General features: G+C 48.9%; 38 non-coding genes and 1 pseudogene across 38 annotated transcripts; all 39 read left to right on the top strand.

The window, feature by feature from the left end:
* The first annotated feature begins 67 nt into the window (after nucleotides 1-67).
* LOC123174378 (5S ribosomal RNA) lies at nucleotides 68-186 on the top strand. Its single transcript, XR_006486995.1, has one exon. It is a non-coding gene; the product is annotated as a 5S ribosomal RNA (ribosomal RNA).
* A 367-nt stretch (nucleotides 187-553) lies between these two features.
* LOC123174412 (uncharacterized) lies at nucleotides 554-665 on the top strand (annotated as a pseudogene).
* Nucleotides 666-1,032: 367 nt separating this feature from the next.
* Nucleotides 1,033-1,151, top strand: LOC123174438 (5S ribosomal RNA). Its single transcript, XR_006487052.1, has one exon. It is a non-coding gene; the product is annotated as a 5S ribosomal RNA (ribosomal RNA).
* Nucleotides 1,152-1,518: 367 nt separating this feature from the next.
* On the top strand, nucleotides 1,519-1,637 carry LOC123174454 (5S ribosomal RNA). Its single transcript, XR_006487067.1, has one exon. It is a non-coding gene; the product is annotated as a 5S ribosomal RNA (ribosomal RNA).
* Nucleotides 1,638-2,004: 367 nt separating this feature from the next.
* LOC123174437 (5S ribosomal RNA) lies at nucleotides 2,005-2,123 on the top strand. Its single transcript, XR_006487050.1, has one exon. It is a non-coding gene; the product is annotated as a 5S ribosomal RNA (ribosomal RNA).
* Nucleotides 2,124-2,490: 367 nt separating this feature from the next.
* LOC123174436 (5S ribosomal RNA) lies at nucleotides 2,491-2,609 on the top strand. The gene has a single exon (XR_006487049.1). It is a non-coding gene; the product is annotated as a 5S ribosomal RNA (ribosomal RNA).
* A 367-nt stretch (nucleotides 2,610-2,976) lies between these two features.
* On the top strand, nucleotides 2,977-3,095 carry LOC123174409 (5S ribosomal RNA). The gene has a single exon (XR_006487025.1). It is a non-coding gene; the product is annotated as a 5S ribosomal RNA (ribosomal RNA).
* A 367-nt stretch (nucleotides 3,096-3,462) lies between these two features.
* On the top strand, nucleotides 3,463-3,581 carry LOC123174435 (5S ribosomal RNA). The gene has a single exon (XR_006487048.1). It is a non-coding gene; the product is annotated as a 5S ribosomal RNA (ribosomal RNA).
* Nucleotides 3,582-3,948: 367 nt separating this feature from the next.
* LOC123174434 (5S ribosomal RNA) lies at nucleotides 3,949-4,067 on the top strand. Its single transcript, XR_006487047.1, has one exon. It is a non-coding gene; the product is annotated as a 5S ribosomal RNA (ribosomal RNA).
* A 329-nt stretch (nucleotides 4,068-4,396) lies between these two features.
* On the top strand, nucleotides 4,397-4,515 carry LOC123174433 (5S ribosomal RNA). The gene has a single exon (XR_006487046.1). It is a non-coding gene; the product is annotated as a 5S ribosomal RNA (ribosomal RNA).
* A 367-nt stretch (nucleotides 4,516-4,882) lies between these two features.
* Nucleotides 4,883-5,001, top strand: LOC123174430 (5S ribosomal RNA). Its single transcript, XR_006487044.1, has one exon. It is a non-coding gene; the product is annotated as a 5S ribosomal RNA (ribosomal RNA).
* A 367-nt stretch (nucleotides 5,002-5,368) lies between these two features.
* LOC123174429 (5S ribosomal RNA) lies at nucleotides 5,369-5,487 on the top strand. Its single transcript, XR_006487043.1, has one exon. It is a non-coding gene; the product is annotated as a 5S ribosomal RNA (ribosomal RNA).
* A 367-nt stretch (nucleotides 5,488-5,854) lies between these two features.
* Nucleotides 5,855-5,973, top strand: LOC123174428 (5S ribosomal RNA). Its single transcript, XR_006487042.1, has one exon. It is a non-coding gene; the product is annotated as a 5S ribosomal RNA (ribosomal RNA).
* A 367-nt stretch (nucleotides 5,974-6,340) lies between these two features.
* Nucleotides 6,341-6,459, top strand: LOC123174371 (5S ribosomal RNA). Its single transcript, XR_006486989.1, has one exon. It is a non-coding gene; the product is annotated as a 5S ribosomal RNA (ribosomal RNA).
* Nucleotides 6,460-6,826: 367 nt separating this feature from the next.
* On the top strand, nucleotides 6,827-6,945 carry LOC123174450 (5S ribosomal RNA). Its single transcript, XR_006487063.1, has one exon. It is a non-coding gene; the product is annotated as a 5S ribosomal RNA (ribosomal RNA).
* A 367-nt stretch (nucleotides 6,946-7,312) lies between these two features.
* LOC123174399 (5S ribosomal RNA) lies at nucleotides 7,313-7,431 on the top strand. The gene has a single exon (XR_006487016.1). It is a non-coding gene; the product is annotated as a 5S ribosomal RNA (ribosomal RNA).
* Nucleotides 7,432-7,798: 367 nt separating this feature from the next.
* On the top strand, nucleotides 7,799-7,917 carry LOC123174403 (5S ribosomal RNA). The gene has a single exon (XR_006487019.1). It is a non-coding gene; the product is annotated as a 5S ribosomal RNA (ribosomal RNA).
* Nucleotides 7,918-8,284: 367 nt separating this feature from the next.
* LOC123174410 (5S ribosomal RNA) lies at nucleotides 8,285-8,403 on the top strand. Its single transcript, XR_006487026.1, has one exon. It is a non-coding gene; the product is annotated as a 5S ribosomal RNA (ribosomal RNA).
* Nucleotides 8,404-8,770: 367 nt separating this feature from the next.
* Nucleotides 8,771-8,889, top strand: LOC123174427 (5S ribosomal RNA). The gene has a single exon (XR_006487041.1). It is a non-coding gene; the product is annotated as a 5S ribosomal RNA (ribosomal RNA).
* Nucleotides 8,890-9,256: 367 nt separating this feature from the next.
* On the top strand, nucleotides 9,257-9,375 carry LOC123174451 (5S ribosomal RNA). The gene has a single exon (XR_006487064.1). It is a non-coding gene; the product is annotated as a 5S ribosomal RNA (ribosomal RNA).
* Nucleotides 9,376-9,742: 367 nt separating this feature from the next.
* On the top strand, nucleotides 9,743-9,861 carry LOC123174426 (5S ribosomal RNA). The gene has a single exon (XR_006487040.1). It is a non-coding gene; the product is annotated as a 5S ribosomal RNA (ribosomal RNA).
* A 367-nt stretch (nucleotides 9,862-10,228) lies between these two features.
* On the top strand, nucleotides 10,229-10,347 carry LOC123174445 (5S ribosomal RNA). Its single transcript, XR_006487058.1, has one exon. It is a non-coding gene; the product is annotated as a 5S ribosomal RNA (ribosomal RNA).
* A 367-nt stretch (nucleotides 10,348-10,714) lies between these two features.
* LOC123174447 (5S ribosomal RNA) lies at nucleotides 10,715-10,833 on the top strand. Its single transcript, XR_006487060.1, has one exon. It is a non-coding gene; the product is annotated as a 5S ribosomal RNA (ribosomal RNA).
* Nucleotides 10,834-11,200: 367 nt separating this feature from the next.
* LOC123174425 (5S ribosomal RNA) lies at nucleotides 11,201-11,319 on the top strand. Its single transcript, XR_006487039.1, has one exon. It is a non-coding gene; the product is annotated as a 5S ribosomal RNA (ribosomal RNA).
* Nucleotides 11,320-11,686: 367 nt separating this feature from the next.
* Nucleotides 11,687-11,805, top strand: LOC123174424 (5S ribosomal RNA). Its single transcript, XR_006487038.1, has one exon. It is a non-coding gene; the product is annotated as a 5S ribosomal RNA (ribosomal RNA).
* A 367-nt stretch (nucleotides 11,806-12,172) lies between these two features.
* LOC123174423 (5S ribosomal RNA) lies at nucleotides 12,173-12,291 on the top strand. The gene has a single exon (XR_006487037.1). It is a non-coding gene; the product is annotated as a 5S ribosomal RNA (ribosomal RNA).
* A 367-nt stretch (nucleotides 12,292-12,658) lies between these two features.
* On the top strand, nucleotides 12,659-12,777 carry LOC123174422 (5S ribosomal RNA). The gene has a single exon (XR_006487036.1). It is a non-coding gene; the product is annotated as a 5S ribosomal RNA (ribosomal RNA).
* Nucleotides 12,778-13,144: 367 nt separating this feature from the next.
* On the top strand, nucleotides 13,145-13,263 carry LOC123174401 (5S ribosomal RNA). The gene has a single exon (XR_006487017.1). It is a non-coding gene; the product is annotated as a 5S ribosomal RNA (ribosomal RNA).
* A 367-nt stretch (nucleotides 13,264-13,630) lies between these two features.
* Nucleotides 13,631-13,749, top strand: LOC123174421 (5S ribosomal RNA). The gene has a single exon (XR_006487035.1). It is a non-coding gene; the product is annotated as a 5S ribosomal RNA (ribosomal RNA).
* Nucleotides 13,750-14,116: 367 nt separating this feature from the next.
* Nucleotides 14,117-14,235, top strand: LOC123174448 (5S ribosomal RNA). The gene has a single exon (XR_006487061.1). It is a non-coding gene; the product is annotated as a 5S ribosomal RNA (ribosomal RNA).
* A 367-nt stretch (nucleotides 14,236-14,602) lies between these two features.
* Nucleotides 14,603-14,721, top strand: LOC123174419 (5S ribosomal RNA). Its single transcript, XR_006487033.1, has one exon. It is a non-coding gene; the product is annotated as a 5S ribosomal RNA (ribosomal RNA).
* A 367-nt stretch (nucleotides 14,722-15,088) lies between these two features.
* LOC123174441 (5S ribosomal RNA) lies at nucleotides 15,089-15,207 on the top strand. Its single transcript, XR_006487055.1, has one exon. It is a non-coding gene; the product is annotated as a 5S ribosomal RNA (ribosomal RNA).
* Nucleotides 15,208-15,574: 367 nt separating this feature from the next.
* On the top strand, nucleotides 15,575-15,693 carry LOC123174418 (5S ribosomal RNA). Its single transcript, XR_006487032.1, has one exon. It is a non-coding gene; the product is annotated as a 5S ribosomal RNA (ribosomal RNA).
* Nucleotides 15,694-16,060: 367 nt separating this feature from the next.
* Nucleotides 16,061-16,179, top strand: LOC123174389 (5S ribosomal RNA). The gene has a single exon (XR_006487006.1). It is a non-coding gene; the product is annotated as a 5S ribosomal RNA (ribosomal RNA).
* A 367-nt stretch (nucleotides 16,180-16,546) lies between these two features.
* Nucleotides 16,547-16,665, top strand: LOC123174439 (5S ribosomal RNA). Its single transcript, XR_006487053.1, has one exon. It is a non-coding gene; the product is annotated as a 5S ribosomal RNA (ribosomal RNA).
* Nucleotides 16,666-17,032: 367 nt separating this feature from the next.
* Nucleotides 17,033-17,151, top strand: LOC123174417 (5S ribosomal RNA). Its single transcript, XR_006487031.1, has one exon. It is a non-coding gene; the product is annotated as a 5S ribosomal RNA (ribosomal RNA).
* A 367-nt stretch (nucleotides 17,152-17,518) lies between these two features.
* LOC123174453 (5S ribosomal RNA) lies at nucleotides 17,519-17,637 on the top strand. The gene has a single exon (XR_006487066.1). It is a non-coding gene; the product is annotated as a 5S ribosomal RNA (ribosomal RNA).
* Nucleotides 17,638-18,003: 366 nt separating this feature from the next.
* On the top strand, nucleotides 18,004-18,122 carry LOC123174411 (5S ribosomal RNA). Its single transcript, XR_006487027.1, has one exon. It is a non-coding gene; the product is annotated as a 5S ribosomal RNA (ribosomal RNA).
* Nucleotides 18,123-18,489: 367 nt separating this feature from the next.
* Nucleotides 18,490-18,608, top strand: LOC123174377 (5S ribosomal RNA). The gene has a single exon (XR_006486994.1). It is a non-coding gene; the product is annotated as a 5S ribosomal RNA (ribosomal RNA).
* The last annotated feature ends 205 nt before the right edge of the window (nucleotides 18,609-18,813 follow it).

Raw genomic sequence — 18,813 nt, 5'->3', positions numbered from 1 at the left:
TGTAGAATCGTCTTTGGAGCGGACCTGGGAGTGGCAAGCATAAGGGACGAAGACGGGGAAACATGTCGGATGCGATCATACCAGCACTAAAGCACCGGATCCCATCAGAACTCCGAAGTTAAGCGTGCTTGGGAGAGAGTAGTACTAGGATGGGTGACCTCCTGGGAAGTCCTCGTGTTGCATTCCTTTTATAATTATTTTTTGCGCCTTGTGACAAACATGTCGCACGTGCGCGATATATATTAATCCCGTTATATTATGTTTGACGTTTGCGATATGTTTAAGCTCGATGCTCATTGCTCGCGCGTCTTGGGGCGGCTTTGTGGCGCGAAGAGCGCGTTCTGAAAGGGGTGGAAAAAACTCGTGTTGCTGCGGTATGGAGGGAGGGGTGAAAACCGTGGAAAACTCGTCTCCGTGATTGAGCGGGAGAGTAAGTAGTATAGGACATTATCCATTGTTAGGGAACGTTTGTAATGGTAGTGAGAATGTAGAATCGTCTTTGGAGCGGACCTGGGAGTGGCAAGCATAAGGGACGAAGACGGGGAAACATGTCGGATGCGATCATACCAGCACTAAAGCACCGGATCCCATCAGAACTCCGAAGTTAAGCGTGCTTGGGCGAGAGTAGATGGGTGACCTCCTGGGAAGTCCTTGTGTTGCATTCCTTTTATAATTATTTTTTGCGACTTGTGACAAACATGTCGCACGTGCGCGATATATATTAATCCCGTTATATTATGTTTGACGTTTGCGATATGTTTAAGCTCGATGCTCATTGCTCGCGCGTCTTGGGGCGGCTTTGTGGCGCGAAGAGCGCGTTCTGAAAGGGGTGGAAAAAACTCGTGTTGCTGCGGTATGGAGGGAGGGGTGGAAACCGTGGAAAACTCGTCTCCGTGATTGAGCGGGAGAGTAAGTAGTATAGGACATTATCCATTGTTAGGGAACGGTTGTAATGGTAGTGAGAATGTAGAATCGTCTTTGGAGCGGACCTGGGAGTGGCAAGCATAAGGGACGAAGACGGGGAAACATGTCGGATGCGATCATACCAGCACTAAAGCACCGGATCCCATCAGAACTCCGAAGTTAAGCGTGCTTGGGCGAGAGTAGTACTAGGATGGGTGACCTCCTGGGAAGTCCTCGTGTTGCATTCCTTTTTTAATTATTTTTTGCGCCTTGTGACAAACATATCGCACGTGCGCGATATATATTAATCCCGTTATATTATGTTTGACGTTTGCGATATGTTTAAGCTCGATGCTCATTGCTCGCGCGTCTTGGGGCGGCTTTGTGGCGTGAAGAGCGCGTTCTGAAAGGGGTGGAAAAAACTCGTGTTGCTGCGGTATGGAGGGAGGGATGGAAACCGTAGAAAACTCGTCTCCGTGATTGAGCGGGAGAGTAAGTAGTATAGGACATTATCCATTGTTAGGGAACGGTTGTAATGGTAGTGAGAATGTAGAATCGTGTTTGGAGCGGACGTGGGAGTGGCAAGCAAAAGGGACGAAGACGGGGAAACATCTCGGATGCGATCATACCAGCACTAAAGCACCGGATCCCATCAGAACTCCGAAGTTAAGCGTGCTTGGGCGAGAGTAGTACTAGGATGGATGACCTCCTGGGAAGTCCTCGTGTTGCATTCCTTTTTTAATTATTTTTTGCGCCTTGTGACAAACATATCGCACGTGCGCGATATATATTAATCCCGTTATATTATGTTTGACGTTTGCGATATGTTTAAGCTCGATGCTCATTGCTCGCGCGTCTTGGGGCGGCTTTGTGGCGCGAAGAGCGCGTTCTGAAAGGGGTGGAAAAAACTCGTGTTGCTGCGGTATGGAGGGAGGGGTGGAAACCGTGGAAAACTCGTCTCCGTGATTGAGCAGGAGAGTAAGTAGTATAGGACATTATCCATTGTTAGGGAACGGTTGTAATGGTAGTGAGAATGTAGAATCGTCTTTGGAGCGGACCTGGGAGTGGCAAGCATAAGGGACGAAGACGGGGAAACATGTCGGATGCGATCATACCAGCACTAAAGCACCGGATCCCATCAGAACTCCGAAGTTAAGCGTGCTTGGGCGAGAGTAGTACTAGGATGGGTGACCTCCTGGGAAGTCCTCGTGTTGCATTCCTTTTTTAATTATTTTTTGCGCCTTGTGACAAACATATCGCACGTGCGCGATATATATTAATCCCGTTATATTATGTTTGACGTTTGCGATATGTTTAAACTCGATGCTCATTGCTCGCGCGTCTTGGGGCGGCTTTGTGGCGCGAAGAGCGCGTTCTGAAAGGGGTGGAAAAAACTCGTGTTGCTGTGGTATGGAGGGAGGGGTGGAAACTGTGGAAAACTCGTCTCCGTGATTGAGCGGGAGAGTAAGTAGTATAGGACATTATCCATTGTTAGGGAACGGTTGTAATGGTAGTGAGAATGTCGAATCGTCTTTGGAGCGGACTTGGGAGTGGCAAGCATAAGGGACGAAGACGGGGAAACATCTCGGATGCGATCATACCAGCACTAAAGCACCGGATCCCATCAGAACTCCGAAGTTAAGCGTGCTTGGGCGAGAGTAGTACTAGGATGGGTGACCTCCTGGGAAGTCCTCGTGTTGCATTCCTTTTATAATTATTTTTTGCGCCTTGTGACAAACATATCGCACGTGCGCGATATATATTAATCCCGTTATATTATGTTTGACGTTTGCGATATGTTTAAGCTCGATGCTCATTGCTCGCGCGTCTTGGGGCGGCTTTGTGGCGCGAAGAGCGCGTTCTGAAAGGGGTGGAAAAAACTCGTGTTGCTGCGGTATGGAGGGAGGGGTGGAAACCGTGGAAAACTCGTCTCCGTGATTGAGCGGGAGAGTAAGTAGTATAGGACATTATCCATTGTTAGGGAACGGTTGTAATGGTAGTGAGAATGTAGAATCGTCTTTGGAGCGGACCTGGGAGTGGCAAGCATAAGGGACGAAGACGGGGAAACATGTCGGATGCGATCATACCAGCAATAAAGCACAGGATCTCATCGGAACTCCGAAGTTAAGCGTCCTTGGGCGAGAGTAGTACTAGGATGGGTGACCTCCTGGGAAGTCCTCGTGTTGCATTCCTTTTATAATTATTTTTTGCGCCTTGTGACAAACATGTCGCACGTGCGCGATATATATTAATCCCGTTATATTATGTTTGACGTTTGCGATATGTTTAAGCTCGATGCTCATTGCTCGCGCGTCTTGGGGCGGCTTTGTGGCGCGAAGAGCGCGTTCTGAAAGGGGTGGAAAAAACTCGTGTTGCTGCGGTATGGAGGGAGGGATGGAAACCGTGGAAAACTCGTCTCCGTGATTGAGCGGGAGAGTAAGTAGTATAGGACATTATCCATTGTTAGGGAACGGTTGTAATGGTAGTGAGAATGTAGAATCGTCTTTGGAGCGGACCTGGGAGTGGCAAGCATAAGGGACGAAGACGGGGAAACATGTCGGATGCGATCATACCAGCACTAAAGCACCGGATCCCATCAGAACTCCGAAGTTAAGCGTGCTTGGGCGAGAGTAGTACTAGGATGGGTGACCTCCTGGGAAGTCCTCGTGTTGCATTCCTTTTATAATTATTTTTTGCGCCTTGTGACAAACATGTCGCACGTGCGCGATATATATTAATCCCGTTATATTATGCTTGACGTTTGCGATATGTTTAAGCTCGATGCTCATTGCTCGCGCGTCTTGGGGCGGCTTTGTGGCGCGAAGAGCGCGTTCTGAAAGGGGTGGAAAAAACTCGTGTTGCTGCGGTATGGAGGGAGGGGTGGAAACCGTGGAAAACTCGTCTCCGTGATTGAGCGGGAGAGTAAGTAGTATAGGACATTATCCATTGTTAGGGAACGGTTGTAATGGTAGTGAGAATGTAGAATCGTCTTTGGAGCGGACCTGGGAGTGGCAAGCATAAGGGACGAAGACGGGGAAACATGTCGGATGCGATCATACCAGCACTAAAGCACCGGATCCCATCAGAACTCCGAAGTTAAGCGTGCTTGGGCGAGAGTAGTACTAGGATGGGTGACCTCCTGGGAAGTCCTCGTGTTGCATTCCTTTTATGCGCGATATATATTAATCCCGTTATATTATGTTTGACGTTTGCGATATGTTTAAGCTCGATGCTCATTGCTCGCGCGTCTTGGGGCGGCTTTGTGGCGCGAAGAGCGCGTTCTGAAAGGGGTGGAAAAAACTCGTGTTGCTGCGGTATGGAGGGAGGGGTGGAAACCGTGGAAAACTCGTCTCCGTGATTGAGCGGGAGAGTAAGTAGTATAGGACATTATCCATTGTTAGGGAACGGTTGTAATGGTAGTGAGAATGTAGAATCGTCTTTGGAGCGGACCTGGGAGTGGCAAGCATAAGGGACGAAGATGGGGAAACATGGCGGATGCGATCATACCAGCACTAAAGCACCGGATCCCATCAGAACTCCGAAGTTAAGCGTGCTTGGGCGAGAGTAGTACTAGGATGGGTGACCTCCTGGGAAGTCCTCGTGTTGCATTCCTTTTATAATTATTTTTTGCGCCTTGTGACAAACATGTCGCACGTGCGCGATATATATTAATCCCGTTATATTATGTTTGACGTTTGCGATATGTTTAAGCTCGATGCTCATTGCTCGCGCGTCTTGGGGCGGCTTTGTGGCGCGAAGAGCGCGTTCTGAAAGGGGTGGAAAAAACTCGTGTTGCTGCGGTATGGAGGGAGGGGTGGAAACCGTGGAAAACTCGTCTCCGTGATTGAGCGGGAGAGTAAGTAGTATAGGACATTATCCATTGTTAGGGAACGGTTGTAATGGTAGTGAGAATGTAGAATCGTCTTTGGAGCGGACCTGGAAGTGGCAAGCATAAGGGACGAAGACGGGGAAACATGTCGGATGCGATCATACCAGCACTAAAGCACCGGATCCCATCAGAACTCCGAAGTTAAGCGTGCTTGGGCGAGAGTAGTACTAGGATGGGTGACCTCCTGGGAAGTCCTCGTGTTGCATTCCTTTTATAATTATTTTTTGCGCCTTGTGACAAACATGTCGCACGTGCGCGATATATATTAATCCCGTTATATTATGTTTGACTTTTGCGATATGTTTAAGCTCGATGCTCATTGCTCGCGCGTCTTGGGGCGGCTTTGTGGCGCGAAGAGCGCGTTCTGAAAGGGGTGGAAAAAATTCGTGTTGCTGCGGTATGGAGGGAGGGGTGGAAACCGTGGAAAACTCGTCTCCGTGATTGAGCGGGAGAGTAAGTAGTATAGGACATTATCCATTGTTAGGGAACGGTTGTAATGGTAGTGAGAATGTAGAATCGTCTTTGGAGCGGACCTGGGAGTGGCAAGCATAAGGGACGAAGACGGGGAAACATGTCGGATGCGATCATACCAGCACTAAAGCACCGGATCCCATCAGAACTCCGAAGTTAAGCGTGCTTGGGCGAGAGTAGTACTAGGATGGGTGACCTCCTGGGAAGTCCTCGTGTTGCATTCCTTTTATAATTATTTTTTGCGCCTTGTGACAAACATGTCGCACGTGCGCGATATATATTAATCCCGTTATATTATGCTTGACGTTTGCGATATGTTTAAGCTCGATGCTCATTGCTCGCGCGTCTTGGGGCGGCTTTGTGGCGCGAAGAGCGCGTTCTGAAAAGGGTGGAAAAAACTCGTGTTGCTGCGGTATGGAGGGAGGGGTGGAAACCGTGGAAAACTCGTCTCCGTGATTGAGCGGGAGAGTAAGTAGTATAGGACATTATCCATTGTTAGGGAACGGTTGTAATGGTAGTGAGAATGTAGAATCGTCTTTGGAGCGGACCTGGGAGTGGCAAGCATAAGGGACGAAGACGGGGAAACATGTCGGATGCGATCATACCAGCACTAAAGCACCGGATCCCATCAGAACTCCGAAGTTAAGCGTGCTTGGGCGAGAGTAGTACTAGGATGGGTGACCTCCTGGGAAGTCCTCGTGTTGCATTCCTTTTATAATTATTTTTTGCGCCTTGTGAGAAACATGTCGCACGTGCGCGATATATATTAATCTTGTTATATTATGTTTGACGTTTGCGATATGTTTAAGCTCGATGCTCATTGCTCGCGCGTCTTGGGGCGGCTTTGTGGCGCGAAGAGCGCGTTCTGAAAGGGGTGGAAAAAACTCGTGTTGCTGCGGTATAGAGGGAGGGGTGGAAACCGTGGAAAACTCGTCTCCGTGATTGAGCGGGAGAGTAAGTAGTATAGGACATTATCCATTGTTAGGGAACGGTTGTAATGGTAGTGAGAATGTAGAATCGTCTTTGGAGCGGACCTGGGAGTGGCAAGCATAAGGGACGAAGACGGGGAAACATGTCGGATGCGATCATACCAGCACTAAAGCACCGGATCCCATCAAAACTCCGAAGTTAAGCGTGCTTGGGCGAGAGTAGTACTAGGATGGGTGACCTCCTGGGAAGTCCTCGTGTTGCATTCCTTTTATAATTATTTTTTGCGCCTTGTGAGAAACATGTCGCACGTGCGCGATATATATTAATCCCGTTATATTATGTTTGACGTTTGCGATATGTTTAAGCTCGATGCTCATTGCTCGCGCGTCTTGGGGCGGCTTTGTGGCGCGAAGAGCGCGTTCTGAAAGGGGTGGAAAAAACTCGTGTTGCTGCGGTATGGAGGGAGGGGTGGAAACCGTGGAAAACTCGTCTCCGTGATTGAGCGGGAGAGTAAGTAGTATAGGACATTATCCATTGTTAGGGAACGGTTGTAATGGTAGTGAGAATGTAGAATCGTCTTTGGAGCGGACCTGGGAGTGGCAAGCATAAGGGACGAAGACGGGGAAACATGTCGGATGCGATCATACCAGCACTAAAGCACCGGATTCCATCAGAACTCCGAAGTTAAGCGTGCTTGGGCGAGAGTAGTACTAGGATGGGTGACCTCCTGGGAAGTCCTCGTGTTGCATTCCTTTTATAATTATTTTTTGCGCCTTGTGACAAACATGTCGCACGTGCGCGATATATATTAATCCCGTTATATTATGTTTGACGTTTGCGATATGTTTAAGCTCGATGCTCATTGCTCGCGCGTCTTGGGGCGGCTTTGTGGCGCGAAGAGCGCGTTCTGAAAGGGGTGGAAAAAACTCGTGTTGCTGCGGTATGGAGGGAGGGGTGGAAACCGTGGAAAACTCGTCTCCGTGATTGAGCGGGAGAGTAAGTAGTATAGGACATTATCCATTGTTAGGGAACGATTGTAATGGTAGTGAGAATGTAGAATCGTCTTTGGAGCGGACCTGGGAGTGGCAAGCATAAGGGACGAAGACGGGGAAACATGTCGGATGCGATCATACCAACACTAAAGCACCGGATCCCATCAAAACTCCGAAGTTAAGCGTGCTTGGGCGAGAGTAGTACTAGGATGGGTGACCTCCTGGGAAGTCCTCGTGTTGCATTCCTTTTATAATTATTTTTTGCGCCTTGTGACAAACATGTCGCACGTGCGCGATATATATTAATCCCGTTATATTACGTTTGACGTTTGCGATATGTTTAAGCTCGATGCTCATTGCTCGCGCGTCTTGGGGCGGCTTTGTGGCGCGAAGAGCGCGTTCTGAAAGGGGTGGAAAAAACTCGTGTTGCTGCGGTATGGAGGGAGGGGTGGAAACCGTGGAAAACTCGTCTCCGTGATTGAGCGGGAGAGTAAGTAGTATAGGACATTATCCATTGTTAGGGAACGGTTGTAATGGTAGTGAGAATGTAGAATCGTCTTTGGAGCGGACCTGGGAGTGGCAAGCATAAGGGACGAAGACGGGGAAACATGTCGGATGCGATCATACCAACACTAAAGCACCGGATCCCATCAAAACTCCGAAGTTAAACGTGCTTGGGCGAGAGTAGTACTAGGATGGGTGACCTCCTGGGAAGTCCTCGTGTTGCATTCCTTTTATAATTATTTTTTGCGCCTTGTGACAAACATGTCGCACGTGCGCGATATATATTAATCCCGTTATATTATGTTTGACGTTTGCGATATGTTTAAGCTCGATGCTCATTGCTCGCGCGTCTTGGGGCGGCTTTGTGGCGCGAAGAGCGCGTTCTGAAAGGGGTGGAAAAAACTCGTGTTGCTGCGGTATGGAGGGAGGGGTGGAAACCGTGGAAAACTCGTCTCCGTGATTGAGCGGGAGAGTAAGTAGTATAGGACATTATCCATTGTTAGGGAACGGTTGTAATGGTAGTGAGAATGTAGAATCGTCTTTGGAGCGGACCTGGGAGTGGCAAGCATAAGGGACGAAGACGGGGAAACATGTCGGATGCGATCATACCAACACTAAAGCATCGTATCCCATCAAAACTCCGAAGTTAAGCGTGCTTGGGCGAGAGTAGTACTAGGATGGGTGACCTCCTGGGAAGTCCTCGTGTTGCATTCCTTTTATAATTATTTTTTGCGCCTTGTGACAAACATGTCGCACGTGCGCGATATATATTAATCCCGTTATATTATGTTTGACGTTTGCGATATGTTTAAGCTCGATGCTCATTGCTCGCGCGTCTTGGGGCGGCTTTGTGGCGCGAAGAGCGCGTTCTGAAAGGGGTGGAAAAAACTCGTGTTGCTGCGGTATGGAGGGAGGGGTGGAAACCGTGGAAAACTCGTCTCCGTGATTGAGCGGGAGAGTAAGTAGTATAGGACATTATCCATTGTTAGGGAACGGTTGTAATGGTAGTGAGAATGTAGAATCGTCTTTGGAGCGGACCTGGGAGTGGCAAGCATACGGGACGAAGACGGGGAAACATGTCGGATGCGATCATACCAGCACTAAAGCACCGGATCCCATCAGAACTCCGAAGTTAAGCGTGCTTGGGCGAGAGTAGTACTAGGATGGGTGACCTCCTGGGAAGTCCTCGTGTTGCATTCCTTTTATAATTATTTTTTGCGCCTTGTGACAAACATGTCGCACGTGCGCGATATATATTAATCCCGTTATATTATGTTTGACGTTTGCGATATGTTTAAGCTCGATGCTCATTGCTCGCGTGTCTTGGGGCGGCTTTGTGGCGCGAAGAGCGCATTCTGAAAGGGGTGGAAAAAACTCGTGTTGCTGCGGTATGGAGGGAGGGGTGAAAACCGTGGAAAACTCGTCTCCGTGATTGAGCGGGAGAGTAAGTAGTATAGGACATTATCCATTGTTAGGGAACGGTTGTAATGGTAGTGAGAATGTAGAATCGTCTTTGGAGCGGACCTGGGAGTGGCAAGCATAAGGGACGAAGACGGGGAAACATGTCGGATGCGATCATACCAGCACTAAAGCACCGGATCCCTTCAGAACTCCGAAGTTAAGCGTGCTTGGGCGAGAGTAGTACTAGGATGGGTGACCTCCTGGGAAGTCCTCGTGTTGCATTCCTTTTATAATTATTTTTTGCGCCTTGTGACAAACATGTCGCACGTGCGCGATATATATTAATCCCGTTATATTATGTTTGACGTTTGCGATATGTTTAAACTCGATGCTCATTGCTCGCGCGTCTTGAGGCGGCTTTGTGGCGCGAAGAGCGCGTTCTGAAAGGGGTGGAAAAAACTCGTGTTGCTGCGGTATGGAGGGAGGGGTGGAAACCGTGGAAAACTCGTCTCCGTGATTGAGCGGGAGAGTAAGTAGTATAGGACATTATGCATTGTTAGGGAACGGTTGTAATGGTAGTGAGAATGTAGAATCGTCTTTGGAGCGGACCTGGGAGTGGCCAGCATAAGGGACGAAGACGGGGAAACATGTCGGATGCGATCATACCAGCACTAAAGCACCGGATCCCATCAGAACTCCGAAGTTAAGCGTGCTTGGGCGAGAGTAGTACTAGGATGGGTGACCTCCTGGGAAGTCCTCGTGTTGCATTCCTTTTATAATTATTTTTTGCGCCTTGTGACAAACATGTCGCACGTGCGCGATATATATTAATCCCGTTATATTATGTTTGACGTTTGCGATATGTTTAAGCTCGATGCTCATTGCTCGCGCGTCTTGGGGCGGCTTTGTGGCGCGAAGAGCGCGTTCTGAAAGGGGTGGAAAAAACTCGTGTTGCTGCGGTATGGAGGGAGGGGTGGAAACCGTGGAAAACTCGTCTCCGTGATTGAGCGGGAGAGTAAGTAGTATAGGACATTATCCATTGTTAGGGAACGGTTGTAATGGTAGTGAGAATGTAGAATCGTCTTTGGAGCGGACCTGAGAGTGGCAAGCATAAGGGACGAAGACGGGGAAACATGTTGGATGCGATCATACCAGCACTAAAGCACCGGATCCCATCAGAACTCCGAAGTTAAGCGTGCTTGGGCGAGAGTAGTACTAGGATGGGTGACCTCCTGGGAAGTCCTTGTGTTGCATTCCTTTTATAATTATTTTTTGCGCCTTGTGATAAACATGTCGCACGTGCGCGATATATATTAATCCCGTTATATTATGTTTGACGTTTGCGATATGTTTAAGCTCGATGCTCATTGCTCGCGCGTCTTGGGGCGGCTTTGTGGCGCGAAGAGCGCGTTCTGAAAGGGGTGGAAAAAACTCGTGTTGCTGCGGTATGGAGGGAGGGGTGGAAACCGTGGAAAACTCGTCTCCGTGATTGAGCGGGAGAGTAAGTAGTATAGGACATTATCCATTGTTAGGGAACGGTTGTAATGGTAGTGAGAATGTAGAATCGTCTTTGGAGCGGACCTGGGAGTGGCAAGCATAAGGGACGAAGACGGGGAAACATGTCGGATGCGATCATACCAGCACTAAATCACCGGATCCCATCAGAACTCCGAAGTTAAGCGTGCTTGGGCGAGAGTAGTACTAGGATGGGTGACCTCCTGGGAAGTCCTCGTGTTGCATTCCTTTTATAATTATTTTTTGCGCCTTGTGACAAACATGTCGCACGTGCGCGATATATATTAATCCCGTTATATTATGTTTGACGTTTGCGATATGTTTAAGCTCGATGCTCATTGCTCGCGCGTCTTGGGGCGGCTTTGTGGCGCGAAGAGCGCGTTCTGAAAGGGGTGAAAAAAACTCGTGTTGCTGCGGTATGGAGGGAGGGGTGGAAACCGTGGAAAACTCGTCTCCGTGATTGAGCGGGAGAGTAAGTAGTATAGGACATTATCCATTGTTAGGGAACGGTTGTAATGGTAGTGAGAATGTAGAATCGTCTTTGGAGCGGACCTGAGAGTGGCAAGCATAAGGGACGAAGACGGGGAAACATGTTGGATGCGATCATACCAGCACTAAAGCACCGGATCCCATCAGAACTCCGAAGTTAAGCGTGCTTGGGCGAGAGTAGTACTAGGATGGGTGACCTCCTGGGAAGTCCTCGTGTTGCATTCCTTTTATAATTATTTTTTGCGCCTTGTGACAAACATGTCGCACGTGCGCGATATATATTAATCCCGTTATATTATGTTTGACGTTTGCGATATGTTTAAGCTCGATGCTCATTGCTCGCGCGTCTTGGGGCGGCTTTGTGGCGCGAAGAGCGCGTTCTGAAAGGGGTGGAAAAAACTCGTGTTGCTGCGGTATGGAGGGATGGGTGGAAACCGTGGAAAACTCGTCTCCGTGATTGAGCGGGAGAGTAAGTAGTATAGGACATTATCCATTGTTAGGGAACGGTTGTAATGGTAGTGAGAATGTAGAATCGTCTTTGGAGCGGACCTGGGAGTGGCAAGCATAAGGGACGAAGACGGGGAAACATGTCGGATGCGATCATACCAGCACTAAAGCACCGGATCCCATCAGAACTCCGAAGTTAAGCGTGCTTGGGCGAGAGTAGTACTAGGATGGGTGACCTCCTGGGAAGTCCTCGTGTTGCATTCCTTTTATAATTATTTTTTGCGCCTTGTGACAAACATGTCGCACGTGCGCGATATATATTAATCCCGTTATATTATGTTTGACGTTTGCGATATGTTTAAGCTCGATGCTCATTGCTCGCGCGTCTTGGGGCGGCTTTGTGGCGCGAAGAGCGCGTTCTGAAAGGGGTGGAAAAAACTCATGTTGCTGCGGTATGGAGGGAGGGGTGGAAACCGTGGAAAACTCGTCTCCGTGATTGAGCGGGAGAGTAAGTAGTATAGGACATTATCCATTGTTAGGGAACGGTTGTAATGGTAGTGAGAATGTAGAATCGTCTTTGGAGCGGACCTGGGAGTGGCAAGCATAAGGGACAAAGACGAGGAAACATGTCGGATGCGATCATACCAGCACTAAAGCACCGGATCCCATCAGAACTCCGAAGTTAAGCGTGCTTGGGCGAGAGTAGTACTAGGATGGGTGACCTCCTGGGAAGTCCTCGTGTTGCATTCCTTTTATAATTATTTTTTGCGCCTTGTGACAAACATGTCGCACGTGCGCGATATATATTAATCCCGTTATATTATGTTTGACGTTTGCGATATGTTTAAGCTCGATGCTCATTGCTCGCGCGTCTTGGGGCGGCTTTGTGGCGCGAAGGGCGCCTCCTGAAAGGGGTGGAAAAAACTCGTGTTGCTGCGGTATGGAGGGAGGGGTGGAAACCGTGGAAAACTCGTCTCCGTGATTGAGCGGGAGAGTAAGTAGTATAGGACATTATCCATTGTTAGGGAACGGTTGTAATGGTAGTGAGAATGTAGAATCGTCTTTGGAGCGGACCTGGGAGTGGCAAGCATAAGGGACGAAGACGGGCAAACATGTCGGATGCGATCATACCAGCACTAAAGCACCGGATCCCATCAGAACTCCGAAGTTAAGCGTGCTTGGGCGAGAGTAGTACTAGGATGGGTGACCTCCTGGGAAGTCCTCGTGTTGCATTCCTTTTATAATTATTTTTTGCGCCTTGTGACAAACATGTCGCACGTGCGTGATATATATTAATCCCGTTATATTATGTTTGACGTTTGCGATATGTTTAAGCTCGATGCTCATTGCTCGCGCGTCTTGGGGCGGCTTTGTGGCGCGAAGAGCGCGTTCTGAAAGGGGTGGAAAAAACTCGTGTTGCTGCGGTATGGAGGGAGGGGTGGAAACCGTGGAAAACTCGTCTCCGTGATTGAGCGGGAGAGTAAGTAGTATAGGACATTATCCATTGTTAGGGAACGGTTGTAATGGTAGTGAGAATGTAGAATCGTCTTTGGAGCGGACCTGGGAGTGGCAAGCATAAGGGACGAAGACGGGGAAACATGTTGGATGCGATCATAGCAGCACTAAAGCACCGGATCCCATCAGAACTCCGAAGTTAAGCGTGCTTGGGCGATAGTAGTACTAGGATGGGTGACCTCCTGGGAAGTCCTCGTGTTGCATTCCTTTTATAATTATTTTTTGCGCCTTGTGACAAACATGTCGCACGTGCGCGATATATATTAATCCCGTTATATTATGTTTGACGTTTGCGATATGTTTAAGCTCGATGCTCATTGCTCGCGCGTCTTGGGGCGGCTTTGTGGCGCGAAGAGCGCCTTCTGAAAGGGGTGGAAAAAACTCGTGTTGCTGCGGTATGGAGGGAGGGGTGGAAACCGTGGAAAACTCGTCTCCGTGATTGAGCGGGAGAGTAAGTAGTATAGGACATTATCCATTGTTAGGGAACGGTTGTAATGGTAGTGAGAATGTAGAATCGTCTTTGGAGCGGACCTGGGAGTGGCAAGCATAAGGGACGAAGACGGGGAAACATGTCGGATGCGATCATACCAGCACTAAAGCACCGGATCCCATCAGAACTCCGAAGTTAAGCGTGCTTGGGCGAGAGTAGTACTAGGATGGGTGACCTCCTGGGAAGTCCTCGTGTTGCATTCCTTTTATAATTATTTTTTGCGCCTTGTGACAAACATGTCGCACGTGCGCGATATATATTAATCCCGTTATATTATGTTTGACGTTTGCGATATGTTTAAGCTCGATGCTCATTGCTCGCGCGTCTTGGGGCGGCTTTGTGGCGCGAAGAGCGCGTTCTGAAAGGGGTGGAAAAAACTCGTGTTGCTGCGGTATGGAGGGAGGGGTGGAAACCGTGGGAAACTCGTCTCCGTGATTGAGCGGGAGAGTAAGTAGTATATGACATTATCCATTGTTAGGGAACGGTTGTAATGGTAGTGAGAATGTAGAATCGTCTTTGGAGCGGACCTGGGAGTGGCAAGCATAAGGGACGAAGACGGGGAAACATGTCGGATGCGATCATACCAGCACTAAAGCACCGGATCCCATGAGAACTCCGAAGTTAAGCGTGCTTGGGCGAGAGTAGTACTAGGATGGGTGACCTCCTGGGAAGTCCTCGTGTTGCATTCCTTTTATAATTATTTTTTGCGCCTTGTGACAAACATGTCGCACGTGCGCGATATATATTAATCCCGTTATATTATGTTTGACGTTTGCGATATGTTTAAGCTCGATGCTCATTGCTCGCGCGTCTTGGGGCGGCTTTGTGGCGCGAAGAGCGCGTTCTGAAAGGGGTGGAAAAAACTCGTGTTGCTGCGGTATGGAGGGAGGGGTGGAAACCGTGGAAAACTCGTCTCCGTGATTGAGCGGGAGAGTAAGTAGTATAGGACATTATCCATTGTTAGGGAACGGTTGTAATGGTAGTGAGAATGTAGAATCGTCTTTGGAGCGGACCTGGGAGTGGCAAGCATAAGGGACGAAGACGGGGTAACATGTCGGATGCGATCATACCAGCACTAAAGCACCGGATCCCATCAGAACTCCGAAGTTAAGCGTGCTTGGGCGAGAGTAGTACTAGGATGGGTGACCTCCTGGGAAGTCCTCGTGTTGCATTCCTTTTATAATTATTTTTTGCGCCTTGTGACAAACATGTCGCACGTGCGCGATATATATTAATCCCGTTATATTATGTTTGACGTTTGCGATATGTTTAAGCTCGATGCTCATTGCTCGCGCGTCTTGGGGCGGCTTTGTGGCGCGAAGAGCGCGTTCTGAAAGGGGTGGAAAAAACTCGTGTTGCTGCGGTATGGAGGGAGGGGTGGAAACCGTGGAAAACTCGTCTCCGTGATTGAGCGGGAGAGTAAGTAATATAGGACATTATCCATTGTTAGGGAACGGTTGTAATGGTAGTGAGAATGTAGAATCGTCTTTGGAGCGGACCTGGGAGTGGCAAGCATAAGGGACGAAGACGGGGAAACATGTCGGATGCGATCATACCAGCACTAAAGCACCGGATCCCATCAGAACTCCGAAGTTAAACGTGCTTGGGCGAGAGTAGTACTAGGATGGGTGACCTCCTGGGAAGTCCTCGTGTTGCATTCCTTTTATAATTATTTTTTGCGCCTTGTGAGAAACATGTCGCACGTGCGCGATATATATTAATCCCGTTATATTATGTTTGACGTTTGCGATATGTTTAAGCTCGATGCTCATTGCTCGCGCGTCTTGGGGCGGCTTTGTGGCGCGAAGAGCGCGTTCTGAAAGGGGTGGAAAAAACTCGTGTTGCTGCGGTATGGAGGGAGGGGTGGAAACCGTGGAAAACTCGTCTCCGTGATTGAGCGGGAGAGTAAGTAGTATAGGACATTATCCATTGTTAGGGAACGGTTGTAATGGTAGTGAGAATGTAGAATCGTCTTTGGAGCGGACCTCGGAGTGGCAAGCATAAGGGACGAAGACGGGGAAACATGTCGGATGCGATCATACCAGCACTAAAGCACCGGATCCCATCAGAACTCCGAAGTTAAGCGTGCTTGGGCGAGAGTAGTACTAGGATGGGTGACCTCCTGGGAAGTCCTCGTGTTGCATTCCTTTTATAATTATTTTTTGCGCCTTGTGACAAACATGTCGCACGTGCGCGATATATATTAATCCCGTTATATTATGTTTGACGTTTGCGATATGTTTAAGCTCGATGCTCATTGCTCGCGCGTCTTGGGGCGGCTTTGTGGCGCGAAGAGCGCGTTCTGAAAGGGGTGAAAAAAACTCGTGTTGCTGCGGTATGGAGGGAGGGGTGGAAACCGTGGAAAACTCGTCTCCGTGATTGAGCGGGAGAGTAAGTAGTATAGGACATTATCCATTGTTAGGGAACGGTTGTAATGGTAGTGAGAATGTAGAATCGTCTTTGGAGCGGACCTGGGAGTGGCAAGCATAAGGGACGAAGACGGGGAAACATGTCGGATGCGATCATGCCAGCACTAAAGCACCGGATCCCATCAGAACTCCGAAGTTAAGCGTGCTTGGGCGAGAGTAGTACTAGGATGGGTGACCTCTTGGAAAGTCCTCGTGTTGCATTCCTTTTATAATTATTTTTTGCGCCTTGTGACAAACATGTCGCACGTGCGCGATATATATTAATCCCGTTATATTATGTTTGACGTTTGCGATATGTTTAAGCTCGATGCTCATTGCTCGCGCGTCTTGGGGCGGCTTTGTGGCGCGAAGAGCGCGTTCTGAAAGGGGTGGAAAAAACTCGTGTTGCTGCGGTATGGAGGGAGGGGTGGAAACCGTGGAAAACTCGTCTCCGTGATTGAGCGGGAGAGTAAGTAGTATAGGACATTATCCATTGTTAAGGAACGGTTGTAATGGTAGTGAGAATGTAGAATCGTCTTTGGAGCGGACCTGGGAGTGGCAAGTATAAGGGACGAAGACGGGGAAACATGTCGGATGCGATCATACCAGCACTAAAGCACCGGATCCCATCAGAACTCCGAAGTTAAGCGTGCTTGGGCGAGAGTAGTACTAGGATGGGTGACCTCCTGGGAAGTCCCCGTGTTGCATTCCTTTTATAATTATTTTTTGCGCCTTGTGACAAACATGTCGCACGTGCGCGATATATATTAATCCCGTTATATTATGTTTGACGTTTGCGATATGTTTAAGCTCGATGCTCATTGCTCGCGCGTCTTGGGGCGGCTTTGTGGCGCGAAGAGCGCGTTCTGAAAGGGGTGGAAAAAACTCGTGTTGCTGCGGTATGGAGGGAGGGGTGGAAACCGTGGAAAACTCGTCTCCGTGATTGAGCGGGAGAGTAAGTAGTATAGGACATTATCCATTGTTAGGGAATGGTTGTAATGGTAGTGAGAATGTAGAATCGTCTTTGGAGCGGACCTGGGAGTGGCAAGCATAAGGGACAAAGACGGGGAAACATGTCGGATGCGATCATACCAGCACTAAAGCACCGGATCCCATCAGAACTCCGAAGTTAAGCGTGCTTGGGCGAGAGTAGTACTAGGATGGGTGACCTCCTGGGAAGTCCTCGTGTTGCATTCCTTTTATAATTATTTTTTGCGCCTTGTGACAAACATGTCGCACGTGCGCGATATATATTAATCCCGTTATATTATGTTTGACGTTTGCGATATGTTTAAGCTCGATGCTCATTGCTCGCGCGTCTTGGGGCGGCTTTGTGGCGCGAAGAGCGCGTTCTGAAAGGGGTGGAAAAAACTCGTGTTGCTGCGGTATGGAGGGAGGGGTGGAAACCGTGGAAAACTCGTCTCCGTGATTGAGCGGGAGAGTAAGTAGTATAGGACATTATCCATTGTTAGGGAACGGTTGTAATGGTAGTGAGAATGTAGAATCGTCTTTGGAGCGGACCTGGGAGTGGCAAGCATAAGGGACGAAGACGGGGAAACATGTCGGATGCGATCGTACCAGCACTAAAGCACCGGATCCCATCAGAACTCCGAAGTTAAGCGTGCTTGGGCGAGAGTAGTACTAGGATGGGTGACCTCCTGGGAAGTCCTCGTGTTGCATTCCTTTTATAATTATTTTTGCGCCTTGTGACAAACATGTCGCACGTGCGCGATATATATTAATCCCGTTATATTATGTTTGACGTTTGCGATATGTTTAAGCTCGATGCTCATTGCTCGCGCATCTTGGGGCGGCTTTGTGGCGCGAAGAGCGCGTTCTGAAAGGGGTGGAAAAAACTCGTGTTGCTGCGGTATGGAGGGAGGGGTGGAAACCGTGGAAAACTCGTCTCCGTGATTGAGCGGGAGAGTAAGTAGTATAGGACATTATCCATTGTTAGGGAACGGTTGTAATGGTAGTGAGAATGTAGAATCGTCTTTGGAGCGGACCTGGGATTGGCAAGCATAAGGGACGAAGACGGGGAAACATGTCGAATGCGATCGTACCAGCACTAAAGCATCGGATCCCATCAGAACCACGAAGTTAAGCGTGCTTGGGCGAGAGTAGTATTAGGATGGGTGACCTCCTGGGAAGTCCTCGTGTTGCATTCCTTTTATAATTATTTTTTGCGCCTTGTGACAAACATGTCGCACGTGCGCGATATATGTTAATCCCGTTATATTATGTTTGACGTTTGCGATATGTTTAAGCTCGATGCTCATTGCTCGCGCGTCTTGGGGCGGCTTTGTGGCGCGAAGAGCGCGTTCTGAAAGGGGTGGAAAAAACTCGTGTTGCTGCGGTATGGAGGGAGGGGTGGAAACCGTGGAAAACTCGTCTCCGTGATTGAGCGGGAGAGTAAGTAGTATAGGACATTATCCATTGTTAGGGAACGGTTGTAATGGTAGTGAGAATGTAGAATCGTCTTTGGAGCGGACCTGGGAGTGGCAAGCATAAGGGACGAAGACGGGGAAACATGTCGGATGCGATCATACCAGCACTAAAGCACCGGATCCCATCAGAACTCCGAAGTTAAGCGTGCTTGGGAGAGAGTAGTACTAGGATGGGTGACCTCCTGGGAAGTCCTCGTGTTGCATTCCTTTTATAATTATTTTTTGCGCCTTGTGACAAACATGTCGCACGTGCGCGATATATATTAATCCCGTTATATTATGTTTGACGTTTGCGATATGTTTAAGCTCGATGCTCATTGCTCGCGCGTCTTGGGGCGGCTTTGTGGCGCGAAGAGCGCGTTCTGAAAGGGGTGGAAAAAACTCGTGTTGCTGCGGTATGGAGGGAGGGGTG

Source organism: Triticum aestivum, unplaced genomic scaffold (genome assembly GCF_018294505.1).
Source record: "Triticum aestivum cultivar Chinese Spring unplaced genomic scaffold, IWGSC CS RefSeq v2.1 scaffold7517, whole genome shotgun sequence".
In the NCBI taxonomy this organism is placed as follows: domain Eukaryota; kingdom Viridiplantae; phylum Streptophyta; class Magnoliopsida; order Poales; family Poaceae; genus Triticum; species Triticum aestivum.
Note: the sequence above shows the minus strand (reverse complement) of the source record. Positions and strands in the feature narration are given on the sequence as shown.